General features: G+C 35.2%; 1 protein-coding gene across 1 annotated transcript in view; it reads left to right on the plus strand.

Annotated features, from left to right (window-relative positions):
- CAAP1 (caspase activity and apoptosis inhibitor 1) overlaps window positions 1–15,669 on the plus strand; it is a 65,261-nt gene that overhangs the window by 11,750 nt on the left and 37,842 nt on the right. The window lies entirely within an intron of this gene.

Here is a 15,669-nt window from a genome sequence, read left to right on the forward strand (position 1 = left end):
GGATTTCAACATGAAGCAGATTCATATCGCTCGCTATGTATTGGGCACTGTGCTTATAACTTTGAATCCTTTTTCTTATTGAATACTTCTACATCTCTATTAATGTTAGGTGATGTTAGCCTCATTTCACAGATAAAATAGGTATATATAATTTGATAATTGTGATGGTAAAATTTGCTTCAAGTTTTGGGAAGCTTACTAGTCAAGAAAAACATGCCAATTATTTTTCCTCCTAGATTTTTCTGCCCTGCCACTGTTCATCAAACTTTTTCATGCTAATTTTAGCATCTGTTGAGGAATTTTGCCTTAAACATTTCTTTAGTGATTGTAAAGACTGATTGGCATCTCTTTTTGCAAAGTTCTCTTTGCATAGCTAGGCACTTTTCCTGAACAATTAAAAAGATTTTGTTTAAAGAAAAGTGGTAGCAGAAATAAAAAAAAATTGTCAGAGGCAGTAGTATAAATAAGAAATACATGCTGAATCTGAAATCTTGACTTATTTTTCATTTCTAATAGTCAGAATGTTGTTGATAAGTCTCATCAAAAATGGACCATTTAATTTCGTGTTATAACTGTAGAGAGCATCAAATTGCCCACTTGTACTGAAACTTTGAAAAGCTCACCAAATTGCTTGTCTGCCTATACTCATCATACTGTTGATGCTAATCATCACATACATCATACCTGAGAATGCCATCAGGTAATTTATACTTAACCATCAAGTAGAAAATGTACATATCTCTAAACATTCTTACTTTTCTTCAAAATACTTAGCTTTAAAACATTTGTTAGTATAATCATTTATACTACTGTAGTTCAGCTAGTTTAAGCATTTACAGTTTGTCACTTTTTAGTACTTTTAAAGTTTCTTAAATTATCTAAATTGGTCATTTTGCTTCCTGCTGCTACTTACAAGATTCCTGTTTCTCAGTGTGTGCCCATGTAAAAAAAATGAATCCTGAGTTGGCATTTTTCTTGATTGCACTTACTTTCCTAATCTATTTTTCCCAGTTTGGGACCATCATCCAAGTTCTTTATTTTTTACACCTGAACACTGCAGCTACTTTCTCTTCAGTTAAAAGCCATTAAATTGCAGATGATCACTTACAGTAGAAATTTAATTATTTTACAAAATTACAAAATAAAGTGTTTGACTCCTGACTCGTTTTATTTAAAATGGTGTATAGATTCAAAATGATTCTTATGAAGAACCCATTTTTACAATATGGTTGTAAGACTGTTCTCATTTATTTTTAATACAGCAAGTGAGTTGGTTGAATAATCACAAAAATTAACAAATTGTCATGATGGCTACTAGTGGAGTTTAAAAGTCCTAGATCATTGTGATTCTTTTCAGTTACTTTAGAACATAGGCTAAATTTTTAAAAAACCGTATGTCTTAACTAGAAGATGTCGGATAAAATGCCAATAGCTTACACTTATTGATCATTGTATGCCAGACACTTTAAAAGCATTTTTTGTGCATTTATTCTCATTAATTTCATACGACATCCATTTTATAAATGGAAATATAAGGCCCAGAGAAATTTATGTGCCTAAATTCATAGAAATGATATAAAAGTTGAAAGCATTGTTATGAATAGACTGCTGGCTTTCATATAAATGGACCTGGTTTTGAAGGCTGTTTTTTTTGAATCACTTAACTGTCCCAACATCACTTTTTTCATCTGCAAAATGGAGATAATCCCTGCTTCATAGGATTGTTGGGATTAAATGAACTAATGAATAGTCTGTTATTAATATTAATGTTAGTTATCAGTTGGGGAGATACAGTACAATGTGAAGCAGTGAAGATGGAATAGGATGCTAATGTGGAACAATGGTGACTTTAACTTGTGTTCCTAATTCCCCCCACCCCACTTCCTCTTTGGATCAATAGTTATCAACTAAATGATGAAATTAGAAGAGCCAAGAAAGAGGGATGGAGGTTTTGAGTTATTTTTATTTTTATTTATTTATTTTTTAATATTTTTATTGTTGAAAACTTAACAAACATTCCATACATGGTATCAATCAATGGTTCACAGTATCATCACATAGTTATGTATTCATCACCATCTCATTTTTTTGAGTATTTGCATCACTCCAGAAAAAGAAAGAAAAAAGAAAAAACTCATGCATACCATACCCCTTACCCCTCCCTCTCATTGATCACCAGCATTTCCATCTATCCAACCTTTATCCAAACCTTATTTTAACCTTTGTTTCCCCTATCATTTGTTTATTTTTTATCCATATTTTTTACTCATCTGTCTGTACCCTAGATAAAAGGAGCATCAGGCACAAGGTTTTCACAATCACACAGTCACATTGCAAAACTTATATCATTATACGATCATCTTCAAGAAACGAGACTGCTGGAACACAGCTCTACAGTTTCAGGTACTTCCTTCCAGCCACTCCAATACACTATAAACTGAAAAGGGGATGTCTAGATTGTATGTTAGAATAACCTCCAGGATGACTTCTCGACTCTGTTTGAAATCTCTCAGCCACTGAAACTTAATTTTGTCTCATTTCTCCCTTTCCCCTTTTGATCAAGAAGGTTTTCTCAGTCCTTTGATGCTGGGTCCTGTCTCATCCCAGGATTTCTGTCCCACATTGCCAGGGAGATTTATACCCCCGAGAGTTATGTCCCACATAGGGAGGAGGGCAATGAGTTCACTTGCCATGTCAGCTTAAAAAGAGAGAGGCCACATCTGAGCAACAGAAGAGGTTCTCTGGGGGTGACTCTTAGTCCTAATTTTAAGTAGGCTTAGCCTGTCCTTTGCTGGAAAAGTTTCATAGGGGTGAACCCCAAGATTGAGGGCTTGACCTATTGATTTGGTTGTCCCCACTGCTTGGGAAAGTATCAGAAAGTCTCCAGATGGGGAAGTTGAATATTTCCCCTTTATCCCCATTCTCCCAAAGAAACTTTGCAAATACTTCTTTGTTCACTGTCCAAATCACTCTTTATTTATTGGGGCATGACACTAACTTGTTAAAGCAACACAATCTCATGCCCTATTCAAGATTCTATATACTTATAGTGTTCAACTAAACTGATCATACAAGTTAAATTAGGAAGCACACTACCCAGCATATAAATTTGCACCAAATAAACATCTCTCCCTTTAGTCTCACACAGAAGTTGAAGTTTTAAAATACAGATGATATCATCCTTTACCCAGTCTTCTGATAAACCTTAGTCCTACCCAGATCAACTTTGTTCAAATCTCTACTTGATGTCTGATCACTTTTTCATCTTTTCAAACAGATCATGTATGATGTACTGCTGACTTTCATAGCTTCAGAGTGCTAACTCTGAGTCTCAGGTGTCACATAAATACCCAAAGTTTCTGGGAAGGACCATGTCAAACAGCTCAGTATCTCAGAATTTAGAATTAACGTTATACCTCCTGAATATATGTGACTGCTGTAAGAGCTTACAATCTAGGACGATTTACAATAAGCCCCAGCCTGATAACCTATGCTCTGAACTTTGGTTCACACATTTTTATATTATAATTAGTCCATATGAATGAGGCATAATAATATTTGTCTTTTTGTTCCTGACATTTCATTTAACGTACAGCTCTTAAGGTTCATTCAGCTAGTTGCATGCTTCTTGAGTTATCTTTAAATGTCCAAGGACGAATGCAGGTAGGGAGCTTCATTTTCTTTGGTATTGAGCAAAAATCTAAAGCCCCAGGTAGTAAAGGCCTTTCCTCAAAGCCTTATGAGGCTACCTAAGAGGGTCTAAATGACTGAGTTTTTAGATTTGAATATGTGATACCTTTCTACTTGCTTTGTACTTAGAGGGACAGTTCAGTCCTGTTTATCCATATAGAGGGAAACTGAACTGGTGGTGAACCTTCCTGTGCTTCAGCAGAGGGTTGTATTTGTTAACATACTTGGTGTTGAAAATTCCCATGTCTGCTGGTACCTATTGGTTTTTGACTCTGTAATAGGCACCAGTAGCTTGGCCTGTCTGGATGCTGAAGAAACATTAATCTATGAGTAGACAAAGAACAATTAAAGAAATTCATTAACTTGAAAGAGGAAGCTTGAGCTGAATAACTAAAACAGACAGCTTCTGTTGATCACAAAATTAACAGACTGTTGGGAAGAAAATTTACAGGTAATGAATACTCTCAAAAAATGCAATTAGAGCACAAATAAAATTTTCAGGAACTAAAAAGTTCTAAATTTCCAAGTTCAATAAATAAACTGATAAAGAGATTACCCATGACTGAGAATCAAATCATTGCCAGAAAAATCAAGTTGAATGACTAAATACAGAGTAGTTATAGAAAGAAACCACCAAAAATGTAAATCCCACATGTAGTTCATGGAGAACTTGGAAGGTGGTTTTAAGAGACCTGTTATGCACATCCTGGAAGTTGTAGAATGAGAAACAAATGGGCAAAAGAATTATTAAAGAAATGATAGGATTAAATTTTCCTGAGTTAAAGGCTTAAGACTATGTCAAGAATAATGAGAAAAAACCTATAACCATATATGTTCTGATGAAATTTCCTGTTCAAGCTTTTTGAGAAACTTCAAGCTTACCTTAAGGTTGAATGAATGATAAAAGGAACGTCCACATACCCATCAATTAAATTCAGCAATGTTAACCACTTGCCATATTTGCTTTGTATCTTTCTTTGTATTTGTCATTTTTCCCCCAGAACCATTTACAGATAATTTGCAGATACCGTGAAATTTCATGCCTAAACAATTCAGTATTCACCTCCTAAAAATAAGGACATTATCCTACATAGCCACAATATTATCACCCTTAGGAAAATAAAGAGTAATTCAAATAATACCATCCAATATATAGCCCATATCAAATTTCCCCCACTAATTCAAAAACTCTTTTATAGTATATTTATTTATTTTAATTGATTCTGATAAAGGATCTAGTCAGTACATGTGTTCCATTTGATTATTATATTACCTTTCAATCTAGAATACCTCTCTCTGACTCTCTTTTGATTTTCATGACATTGATTTTTTTATAAAGTTTTGACCAATTGTTTTTTAGAAAGTCTCACATTTGGGATATAAGTGTTATATTATTTCCTTGTGGTGTTACTGAACTTGTCTTTCTTTCCTGTATTTCCTATAAATTGGAAGTTGGGTTTAAAGTTTATATTAACTTCAGTTTAAACTTTTTTGGCAAGACTATATAATAGATTGGGTGACCTTATAATTTATTTTTCCAAATCATGACCCAGGATAATAGTCATAAACTGTGTGATCACTCTATTCATGGCTGGTGTACTGCTTGTTGAATCACATAGGAGGCACATGATGTCGTTTGTCACTATTTGTGTGGCAGAGTTTGACCACTTAAAGAATCCGGTTCAAATTTGGGACTCTTACCAATAAAGGGAAAATGTAACAAGCCATTTGACTAAAAGAACAGTTTATAAAGGAGTTACATTTTATGTGAGGATTTAGAATAAGACTTACAGTTGGTTTTTTCTGACTTTCTTTTTATTGTATTATAACGTGTATACAAAGCAAAGAAAGAAAAAAGCAATAGTTTTCAAAGCACTCTTCCACAAGTAGTTATAAGACATATCTCAGAATTTGTCATGAGCTACCATACGATTCTCTCAGATTTTTCCTTCAAGCTTCTCCAGAATTATAGGAGGCTAGAGGGAATAAATATTTTTTTATCATCACAATCAACTTTTTTTCTTCTTTTTTATGAAAAATAACATATATACAAACAAGTAATGATTTCAGCACAACGTTTAGTTATAGAACAGATTTCACAGTTTGGTATGAAGAATTTTGCTGGAACCTAACCAAAGAAGAAAGAATTTTGCAGACTTCCATCCCAGCATTGCAAAGCTAAGTATAAAAGGAAAATTTACATACAATAAACTGGCTCAAGAACTTAGTTCACATCTTAAGGAATTAGAAAAATAACAAAGAAGAGAGTTTGAAAAATGAAATAAGAAATGTAAAAGTTGAAACAAATGAAGTAGAAAAAAAATTTGTAAAGACAAATCTATAAGCTTGGTCTTTGTAAAGATAAGTAATATCGATGAATTCCTTTTGGGTCTCATTAAGGAAATAAATGGAGATCAATTGTAATTGAGATTCAGGAGGAAGAAGGAGATATGTGTAAGCTTAGAAGAATAAGTTCCTATATGTCCACATTGTTTTAACAAACTTGAAGATGACAGGAGATTTCCTAGCAATATACAGATTAACCAAATTGATACCCCCAAAAGTAGGGAACCTGAAGAGTTTAACATGAAGAAATGAGAGATGATAAAAGATGTACTTTTGAAAAAAAAAAAACACCAAGACAACATAGATTCATGACTGAATTATTATTTACATGAGTCAATACGTATATCTTACAAATAATAAAATGTTCAATAAATGCCAGCAAACAGATGACAGCTGTGTTATCTAAATTAGTCCAGCCATTAGGAAAAGCTAAAAATTTCTTCAGTTTGCTTTATGATTTCAGCATAATTTTAATACTATATGTATTAGTTTGCCAGTACTGTTGGAAAGCAATATACCAGAAATGGAATGGCTCTTAAAAAGGGAATGTAATGTTTTAAGTTCACAGTTTTAATGCCATAAACATGTCCTAGCTAAGGCATCCAGAGAAAGGTACATTGGCTTAAGGAAAGCTGATCTGGGAAGGCATGAGACTGGCATCTGCTGGTCCTTGTTTCTGGTTCCATTGCTTCCAGCTTCTGATGCCAGTGACTTTCTCTGTAAGCATTTGTGGGTCTTCACTTAGCTCCTCTGGAACTCAGCTCTGGTTTCTGACATACTTAAGTATTTAATGGGTAGGTGCATGGCAACGTCTGCTGGGCTCTGCCCATGTCTAGGCATCTGCTCTCATTGTCGACACTCCAAACATCTCCAAACACCTGTCTCTGTCAGCTGCGAAGCAACTTTCTCCAAGCATTTGCATCTGAGGTTTCTTCAAAATGTTTCCCCTGTTAAAGGACTCTAATAAACTAATTAAGACCCACCTTGAATGGGTGGAGTCACATCTCCATGTAATCAAAAGGTCACACCCAGAATTGGTCACACCACATCCCCTATGGAGATAATCTAATCAAAAGCTTCCACCCCAGTAATACTGAATCAGGGTTAAAAGGAACAGCTGCCCCCACAAGATTGGGTCAGGATTGAAACATGGCTTTTTGGGGGGTACATAATAGTTTCAAACCGGCATACTGTATGTCCAAAAAATAGTGCAAAAAAATACATGTGAGCATTGTAGGTCATCTCTTTTTTGTTTTTCATTTTTTTCAAATTGTGAGATAAAACATATATACAAAAAACAATACATTTCTAAGTATACTTTAACAAGCAGTCATAAAACAAACATCAAAGTTTGGTATTGCTTATTGTTCCACGATTTTTCATTTTTTCTTCTAGCTGCTTCAAGACACTGGAGACCAATAGAATTATCAGTATAATGATTCAGCAGTCATACTCATTTGTTAAATCCTGTCTTCTCTGTTATACTCCTCCTTCTCTTTAAATAACGTATATACATAAAAGCAATGAATTTCAAAGTCCTTCACAATGATTAGTTGTAGAACCAGTTTTACAGTTTGGTATGGGTTATAATTTCACAATCTTAGGTTTTTATTTCTAACTGCTCTGAAGCACTGGAGGCTAGAAGAAATATCAGTATAATGATTCAGCAGTCATACTCATTTGTTAAACCTGATTTTCACCTTTGATCTTCCTCCCATTCTTTAGGGGTATTTGGGCTATGCCCATTTCAACATTTTCATGTTGGAAGGGGTTGTCAATAATATGGGATAGGGGGATGGAACTAGTTGATGTTCTGGAAAGGCTGGCCCCTTTGCACTTGAGGACTTATTTGGTCCAGACCCATCTGGAGATTGTAAGTTTTAGAAAGTTACCCTGTGCATGGAATCTTTATAGAATCTTAAATAATGCCCCAGGAATTCTTTAGGATTGACAGGAATGGTTTTGGTTGGGGTTTGGCAGATTATGATAGGTGGCAATGCTTAACTGAAGTGTGTGTAAGAGTGACCTCAGGAGTGGCCTCTCGACTATTTGAACTCTCTCAGCCGTTGATACCTTATTTGATAGACTTATTTTCCCCCATTTGTTAGGAAGGCATTGTTGGGGCCATGGTGCCAGGGCCAGGCTCATCCCTGGTAGTCATCTCCCACACCATCAAGGGAGATCCTCATCCCTGTATGTCATGTCCCATGGAGTGGGGAGGGCAGTGGTTTCACCTGCAGAGTTGGTCTTAGAGAGAGAGAGAGAGAGACCACATCTGAACAACAAGAGAGATCCTTTGGAGGCGACTCTTAGTCATACCTATAGGCAGGCTAAGCTTCTCTGCTATATACGTAAGCTTCACACGAGCAAGCCTCAAGATCAAGGGCTTGGCCTATTGATTTGGGTGTCCCTAATGTTTGCCACAGTACCTGGGGTTTCCCCAGTGGTAAAGTTTAATAGTTTCATAATTTTTCTCCCATCCTTCAAGGGACTTTACCAAAACTTTTTGATTATCTACTTAAAATATTCTCTGGGATGTATCCAGGCATTGCATTATGCTGTATAGGATTAAAGGCCCTCGTTCTATTCTGGGCTCTGTGTTTGGATTGTTTAAATGATCTATTCAGACAGGTTGATTAGATTATGTCCTACCAAAGATGTAGGTTCTGGACATAATAAAACTTTCTTCCTTTGGTCTCAAAGAGTAGGTGAAGGTCTAATGTCTTCTTCCCCCATGTTTCGAATTACTTAATCCCGACCCAATGGGCTTCATTCTTATCTCTAAATACCAGGTTATACAAATACAAAACAGCCCCTCAAAATCTAGACATAACAGTTACAACTCCAGGCTAAATGTGACTGCTCTAAGAGCCCAGAATCTAGGCCCCGTTTTTCTTTTGAGTTATTTTCCAAATGAGATCATACAACATTTGCTCCTTTGTTTCTGGCCTATTTTACATCACCAAATGTCCCACCGGTTCACTCAGTTCATTGCATGCCTCACAACTTTGTTCCTTCTTATAGCATCACCATGTTCGATCCTATGTTTACACCACTGTTTGCCAGCCTAGTTTTCAGTCAGTGCATCTTTCAGAAACCTCCATCTACTGGGCCTCATATATAATGTCCAAAGTCAACAGCCCATCAATACTTTCTATTTTAGATAATTTCATTGTTACCAAGAGAAAGATAGCCAATAAACACACTCTCACCAAACAGAAAATCTAAAACTCCCCCTAACTCTTGTTCTTCCCCCTGTTATGTACCCCTGGTATTGCTATGGTACTGTTGATATTTTCCTGTTAAACATAGTCTGTAGCATGCAATAATGTTTTCCCCTCTATATCCCAAAATCATGTATTCTTTTTACAAGATTCTAGGCCATCTCATTTACGAAATATAGTTAAAGTGGTGCCCAGAGGAAAATTTTACCCTTAAATATATGTTACTAATCCACAAAGAATTCAAACAAGTGAACTGAAGTACCAAGTTCAAGAAATTAGAAGATTAAAGAACAAAATAAATCCTGGAAAACAAAAGGATACAACTAACATCATGCTTAACTGAAAACCCTGGGTGCTTTCCTAAGATCAGGAATAAAGCAAGAATATCTAGTCCCCCATCCCCCTTCCATATTCAGCATTTGCTGTAAGTCTTTGCAGGTGGAGTAAGGTAAGAAAAAGAAATAAAATGCATACAGATTAGAAAGAAAAAAATAAAACTGTCCCTTAGATGATAATTTGACGTGACATGTCAGATGATGTGATTGTCTATATAGAAAATCACAAGGAATCTACAAAAAATCTCCTGGAGCTAATAAGTTTAGCAAGGTTGTAGTATACAAGGTCATCACTAAGAAATCAGTCTTATTTCCATATATTAGCAATGTAAAATTGGAACCAAATGAAAAACGATATCACATAAGCTCCAAAAATATAATACTTAGGTATAAGTCTAAAAAAAACACATGTAATGTTTGTTGAAAACTATAAAACTCTGATGAACGAAATCAAAGAACTAAATAAATAGATACATATTATGTTCATGATTAAAAGACTCAATATCATAAAGATTTCATTTCTCCCCAATTTAACCTATAGACACAATACAGTTCCAGTCAAAATCCCAGCAACATTTTTTGTAGAGATAAGCTAATTCTACAATTTATGAGGTAAAGTAACTAAATAGATACATCATCTTAGACTTACCATAAAGCCATATTTATCAAGACCGTGTGGTATTGGTGAAGGGATGTATAGACAGAGACTAATAGAATGGAAAAAGAGAATCAGTAAATATATACACACAAATATGGCCATAATTTTTGCCAAGGTGAAAACCAGTTAAGTGGAGAAAGAACATTAAATAAATGGCATTGGAAAATTGGATATTCAGATGCTAGGAAATGAACCTTGTTCTAAACCTCAATCCCTATACAAATGTAAACTCAAAATGAATCATGGATCTAAATGTAAAATATAAAAATTCTAACACTTGTAGGAAAAAAACATAGAAAATCTTCATGACCTGGGGTTTATTGTTAGACATGACATTAAAACCATGATCTATAAATAAGAAAGTAAAAAATAAGATTTCATCAGAATTCAGAACTTCTGCTATGCATAGGAAGGACACTTGTTAAGAGAATGGAAAGATGAACTATTTGTAATCACTTTGTTTATCCTGATATATTGAAGTCTAGTGAAAATAGGTAATGATGAATGTTTTGTTAGTGGTAGTAATAGAGGCCTGTTTTGCTGTTTTAGAAGTCCCACACAAGCTCCCTTGAGCATGCTTTCTGAACCCTCAGCAAACGCTTGGTATGTCTATACTTTTACATCTTTTCAGGTATATTATATATCATATTATCGAGTTATATTTTGAAAAACTTGCAGTTTGTGATATGTCTGTATATAATTAATTGCCTATTCTTTGTATTTTCCGTTAGACTTGAACTCCAGTAGAGCTTCACTTATTTCTGTCTTGTTTCCATGATATCCCCATTGCTGAGCTCAGATTAAAGAGTAGATTCTTAATGAAAAGGTGTTGAACAAATAATGGATCAAACAAGAATGAACTATTGAATCTTATTTATTTTTAATTTTTTAATTGTATAATATAACATATATACAAAGCAAAGAAAGAAAAAAGCAGTTTTCAAAACACTTTTCAACAGGTAGTTACAGGACAGATTCCAGAGTTTATCGTGGGCTACCATACAATCCTCTCAGATTTTTCCTTCTAGCTGTTCCAGAATATACGAGGCTAGAAGGCATAAAAGTTTTTTTTTTGTCATCACAATCGAATTATTTTTCTTTTTTAGGAAAAATAACGTATATACAAAAAAGCAATAAATTTCAAAGCACAGTACCACAATTAGTTGTAGAACGTATTTCAGAGTTTGATTTTCACTTCTTGCTGCTCTAAGATACTGGAGACTAAAAGAGGTATCAATTTAATGGTTCAGCAATCATGTTCATTTGTTAAATCCTATCTTCTCTGTGTAACTCCACCATCATCTTTTCCTATCCCTCTCTTTAGGGGTATTTGGGCTATAGCCATTCTAACTTCATGTTGTAAGGGTCTGTCAATAATATGGGGTAGGAAGAGGAACTATCTGATGTTCTGGCAAGGCTGGGTCCTCTTAAGTTTCAGGGCTTATCTGGTTCAGGGACCCATCTGGAGGTTGTAGATTTCTGGAAATTTACTCTAGTGCATGGAACCCTTGTGGAATCTTATATATTGCCCTAAGTGTTCTTTAGGATTTGGCTGGAATGGTCCTGATTGGGGTTTGGCAATTTATGATAGGTAGCAATGTCTAACTGAAGCCTGCGTAAGAGCTACTTCCAGAGTAGCCCTTTTGACTCTATTTGAACTCTCTTTGCCACTGATACTGTGTTAGTTCTGCTTCTTTCCCCACTTTTGGTCAGGATGGAATTGTAGATCCCAGGTGCCAGGGCTGGACTTATCCCTGAAAGTCATCTCCCATGCTGCCAGGGAGACTTTCACTCCTGGATATAATGTCCCATGTAGGGGGGAAGGCAATGAGTTCACTTGCAGATTTGAGCTTAGAGAGAGTGAGGCTACATCTGAGCAACAAAAGAAATCCTCTAGAAGTAACTCTTAGGCATACCTACAGGTAGGCTAAGCTTCTCTGATATCTACCTGAGCTTCACAAATGAGCTATGGAATCTTAAAGGCTGAATGAAAGTACCAGTCCTTAAAGGTCATACATTTTGTTTCCATTTGTATGAATAAATTCACATTGTGTTAACACTAAATTTGTGTTAATTGGTTGCTGTGGCAATATGAAACTAATATAACGTAATTGATTAAAGCCTACACATACACAGATTGGTTTCCTAGGACCACAGAAATGTTTTATTTGACCTAAATAATGTTTAAAAAATTTTGAAATGGTTTATAACATTTAAAAGCCCAGTGATATTATAACAAAATCTGAATGTCTGAGTTTTTTGAAAAATCAGGTCAACTTTTCCTGGGAAGGCAAAAAAGTAGTTAAAGCTGAGTGCAGCTGCTTTCTCTTTGTATGGGATGTGTATTTTAGTGTTCTACACAGAACTCTTGCCTGAATATCTAATGTACAATATATCTATAAAAGGAGACTTTGATTGAAGGGAAAATACAGAACGGCCAAAGATTGGCCTTGGAAACAGTTATATCAGTTTGTTAGCTTCTTGTCAGATGACATGTATGCCTTTATCATTTTATCCCAATTTTAATGAATGAAAATAGTTTAAATTTATTTATATCTCTACATAAAGGGATCTATGTTATTAAAAGTTCATGAAAATTTTTGACTTATTCTTTCAGTGGGAATTCTGTGATCCTTACATTTTTTATCAGAAAGGACATAGCATTAATAGAATTGTCTCAGAAGCTGTAAAGTGACAGCATTCTATGTGAGATACATATATATAAATATTTAATCCCATGAAGATTTTTTAAAATTTTTATTAATAAACCAATCAACATACAATATGAACATTCTTTTTTTATCACAGTTGTATAGTCATCATCATGATCATTTCTTAGAACATTTACATCAATTCAGAAAAAGAAATAAAAAGAAAACTGAAAAAAATTCATACATACCATACCCCTTACCCCTCCCTTTCATTGATCACTAGCATTTCAATCTAAATTTATTTTAACATTTGTTCCCCCTATTATTTATTTATTTTTAACCCATATGTTTTACTCATCTTTCCATAAGGTAGATAAAAGAAGCATCAGACACAAGGTTTTCATGATCACATAGTCACATTGCGAAAGTTATATCATTATACAGTTGTCTTCAAGAAACATGGCTACTGGAACACAGCTCTACATTTTCAGGCAGTTCCCACCAGCCTCTCTGTTATGCCTTAACTAAAAAGGTGATATTTGTTTAATGTTATTATAAGAATAACCTTGAGGATAACCTCTGGACTCTGTAATCTCTCAGCCATTGACACTTTATCTCATTTCTCTCTTCCCCCTTTTGGTGGAGGAGGTTTTCTTAATCCCTTGGTGCTGAGTCCCAGCTCATTCTAGGATTTCTGTCCCACTTTGCAGGAAGGTCCACACCCCTGGGAGTCATGTCCCATGTACACAGGGGGAGGGCAGTGAGTTTGCTTGTCATGTGGCTGAGAGAGAGAGAGAGAGGCCCCAATCTGAGCAACAAAAGATGTTCTTTTGGAAGCGACTCGTAAGCCTAATTTTAAGTAGGTTTAGCCTATCCTTTGTGGTGTTAAGTTTCATATGAACAAACCCCAAGATTGGTGGCTCAACCTATTGCTTTGGTTGTCCCCACTGCTTCTGAGAATATCAAGAATTCTCCACTTGGGGAAGTTGAATTTTCCCCCTTTCTCACCATTCCCCCAAGGGGACTTTGCAAATCCTTTTTTTTATTCACTGTTCAAATCCTTCTGGAATTTATCGAGGCATCACTCTGGACAAACCTACAAAATCTCATGCCCTACTCAAGGTTCCATATACTTATGGTATTCAATTAAGTTGTCCACATAAGTTATAGTAGGAAATACACTAGTCAAAATATAAATTTTGTACCTTGTAAACACTTTTTGCTTTAGTCTTCACACATAAGTTAAAGTTTTAAAATATTAATTACCATTTTCAACACCCTGCATTATTGACATTCCTTTCTTCTTCCTTATGCAAAACATTTTTAAATTCATACATTTAGTCATTATCATTATATACTCTAGGCATTCCTAGATTATACCATCTCAGTCTTTATCGTCCATCTTTCCTTCTGATTTCATTTGTGCCTCCAGGCCTCCTCCCTCTATCATTCTCACATTCAGCTTCATTCAGTGTTCTAACATTATTGTATTACAGTTAGTGTTGTGCTATCCATTTCTGAATTTTTACAATCAGTCCTGTTGCACAATCTGTATCCCTTCACCTCATATTACCCAGTATCTACCCTATTTCTATCTCCTGATTCACCCTGATTATTTTGAAGCAGATCTTCATCCAGGTACTTTTAGTATATGTGCTGCCGAAGCAAGCACTTCACCCAGGTACTTTTAAATGTGTTAGCAGACAGGTACCTTCCTAGAACCTGTAGAATATTCCTAAGAATGTGAAGCAGTAAACTCAGAGGTCCCAGATGGATCTTTTTCATTCCAATCAAGAGATATGATCTCCAGCGGTGTATCTCTATACAAAAAATGTCTGTATCCTTTAAATATAGAAACCTAAAATTTTAATTGTATCTTTTATCTTTTTCCTGTCAGTCAATTTACTGCCTCATCCTGCTGCTTAAGCACTGGGTTAGTTGATAAGCAGGTATTTTTCCTTTTCTCTACTCACCCCCATCACTTTTGTTGGCAGTTTTTCTCTTTTAGTAATTTAAATACATCACCCCACTGTCTTCTTGTCTCTATGGTTTCTGCTGAGAAATCTATGCATAGTCTTATTGGGCTTCCCTTGTATGTGATGGATTGCTTTTCTCTTGCTGCTTTCAAGATTCTCTCTTTCTTTTTGACCTCTGACATTCTGATTAGTAAGTGCCTTGGAGTACATCTGTTTGGATGTATTCTCTTTGGGGTACACTGCTTGGATCTGTAATTTTATGTCTTTCATTAAGAGTTGGGAAATTTTCAGTGATAATTTCCTCCATTAGTTTTTCTCCTCCTTTTCCCTTCTCTTCTCCTTCTGGGACACCCACAACATGTATATTCGTGCACTTCATATTGTCATTCAATTCCCTGGGCCCCTGCTCATATTTTCCCATTTTTTTCCCTATATTTTCTTTTTAGCTTGTCGGATTTCAGATGTTCTGTCCTCCAGTTCACTGATCCTATCTCCTGCCTCTCAAAATCTAACATTGTAGGTTTCCATTATTTTTTTCATCTCTTCTACTGTGCCTTTCATTCCCATAAGTTCTGTGATTTGTTTTTTCAGACTTTCAATTTCTTCTTTTTGTTCACTCCTTGCCTTCTTTATGTCCTCCCTCAGTTCATTGATTTGGTTTTTGATGAGGTTTTCCATGTCTGTTTGTATATTCTGAATTAATTGTTTCAACTCCTGTATCTCATTTGAATTGTTGGTTTGTTCCTTTGACTAGGTCGTATCTTTAATTTTCCTAGTGTGATTTGTTAT

This window comes from Tamandua tetradactyla, chromosome 2, assembly GCF_023851605.1.
Source record: "Tamandua tetradactyla isolate mTamTet1 chromosome 2, mTamTet1.pri, whole genome shotgun sequence".
Taxonomy (NCBI): domain Eukaryota; kingdom Metazoa; phylum Chordata; class Mammalia; order Pilosa; family Myrmecophagidae; genus Tamandua; species Tamandua tetradactyla.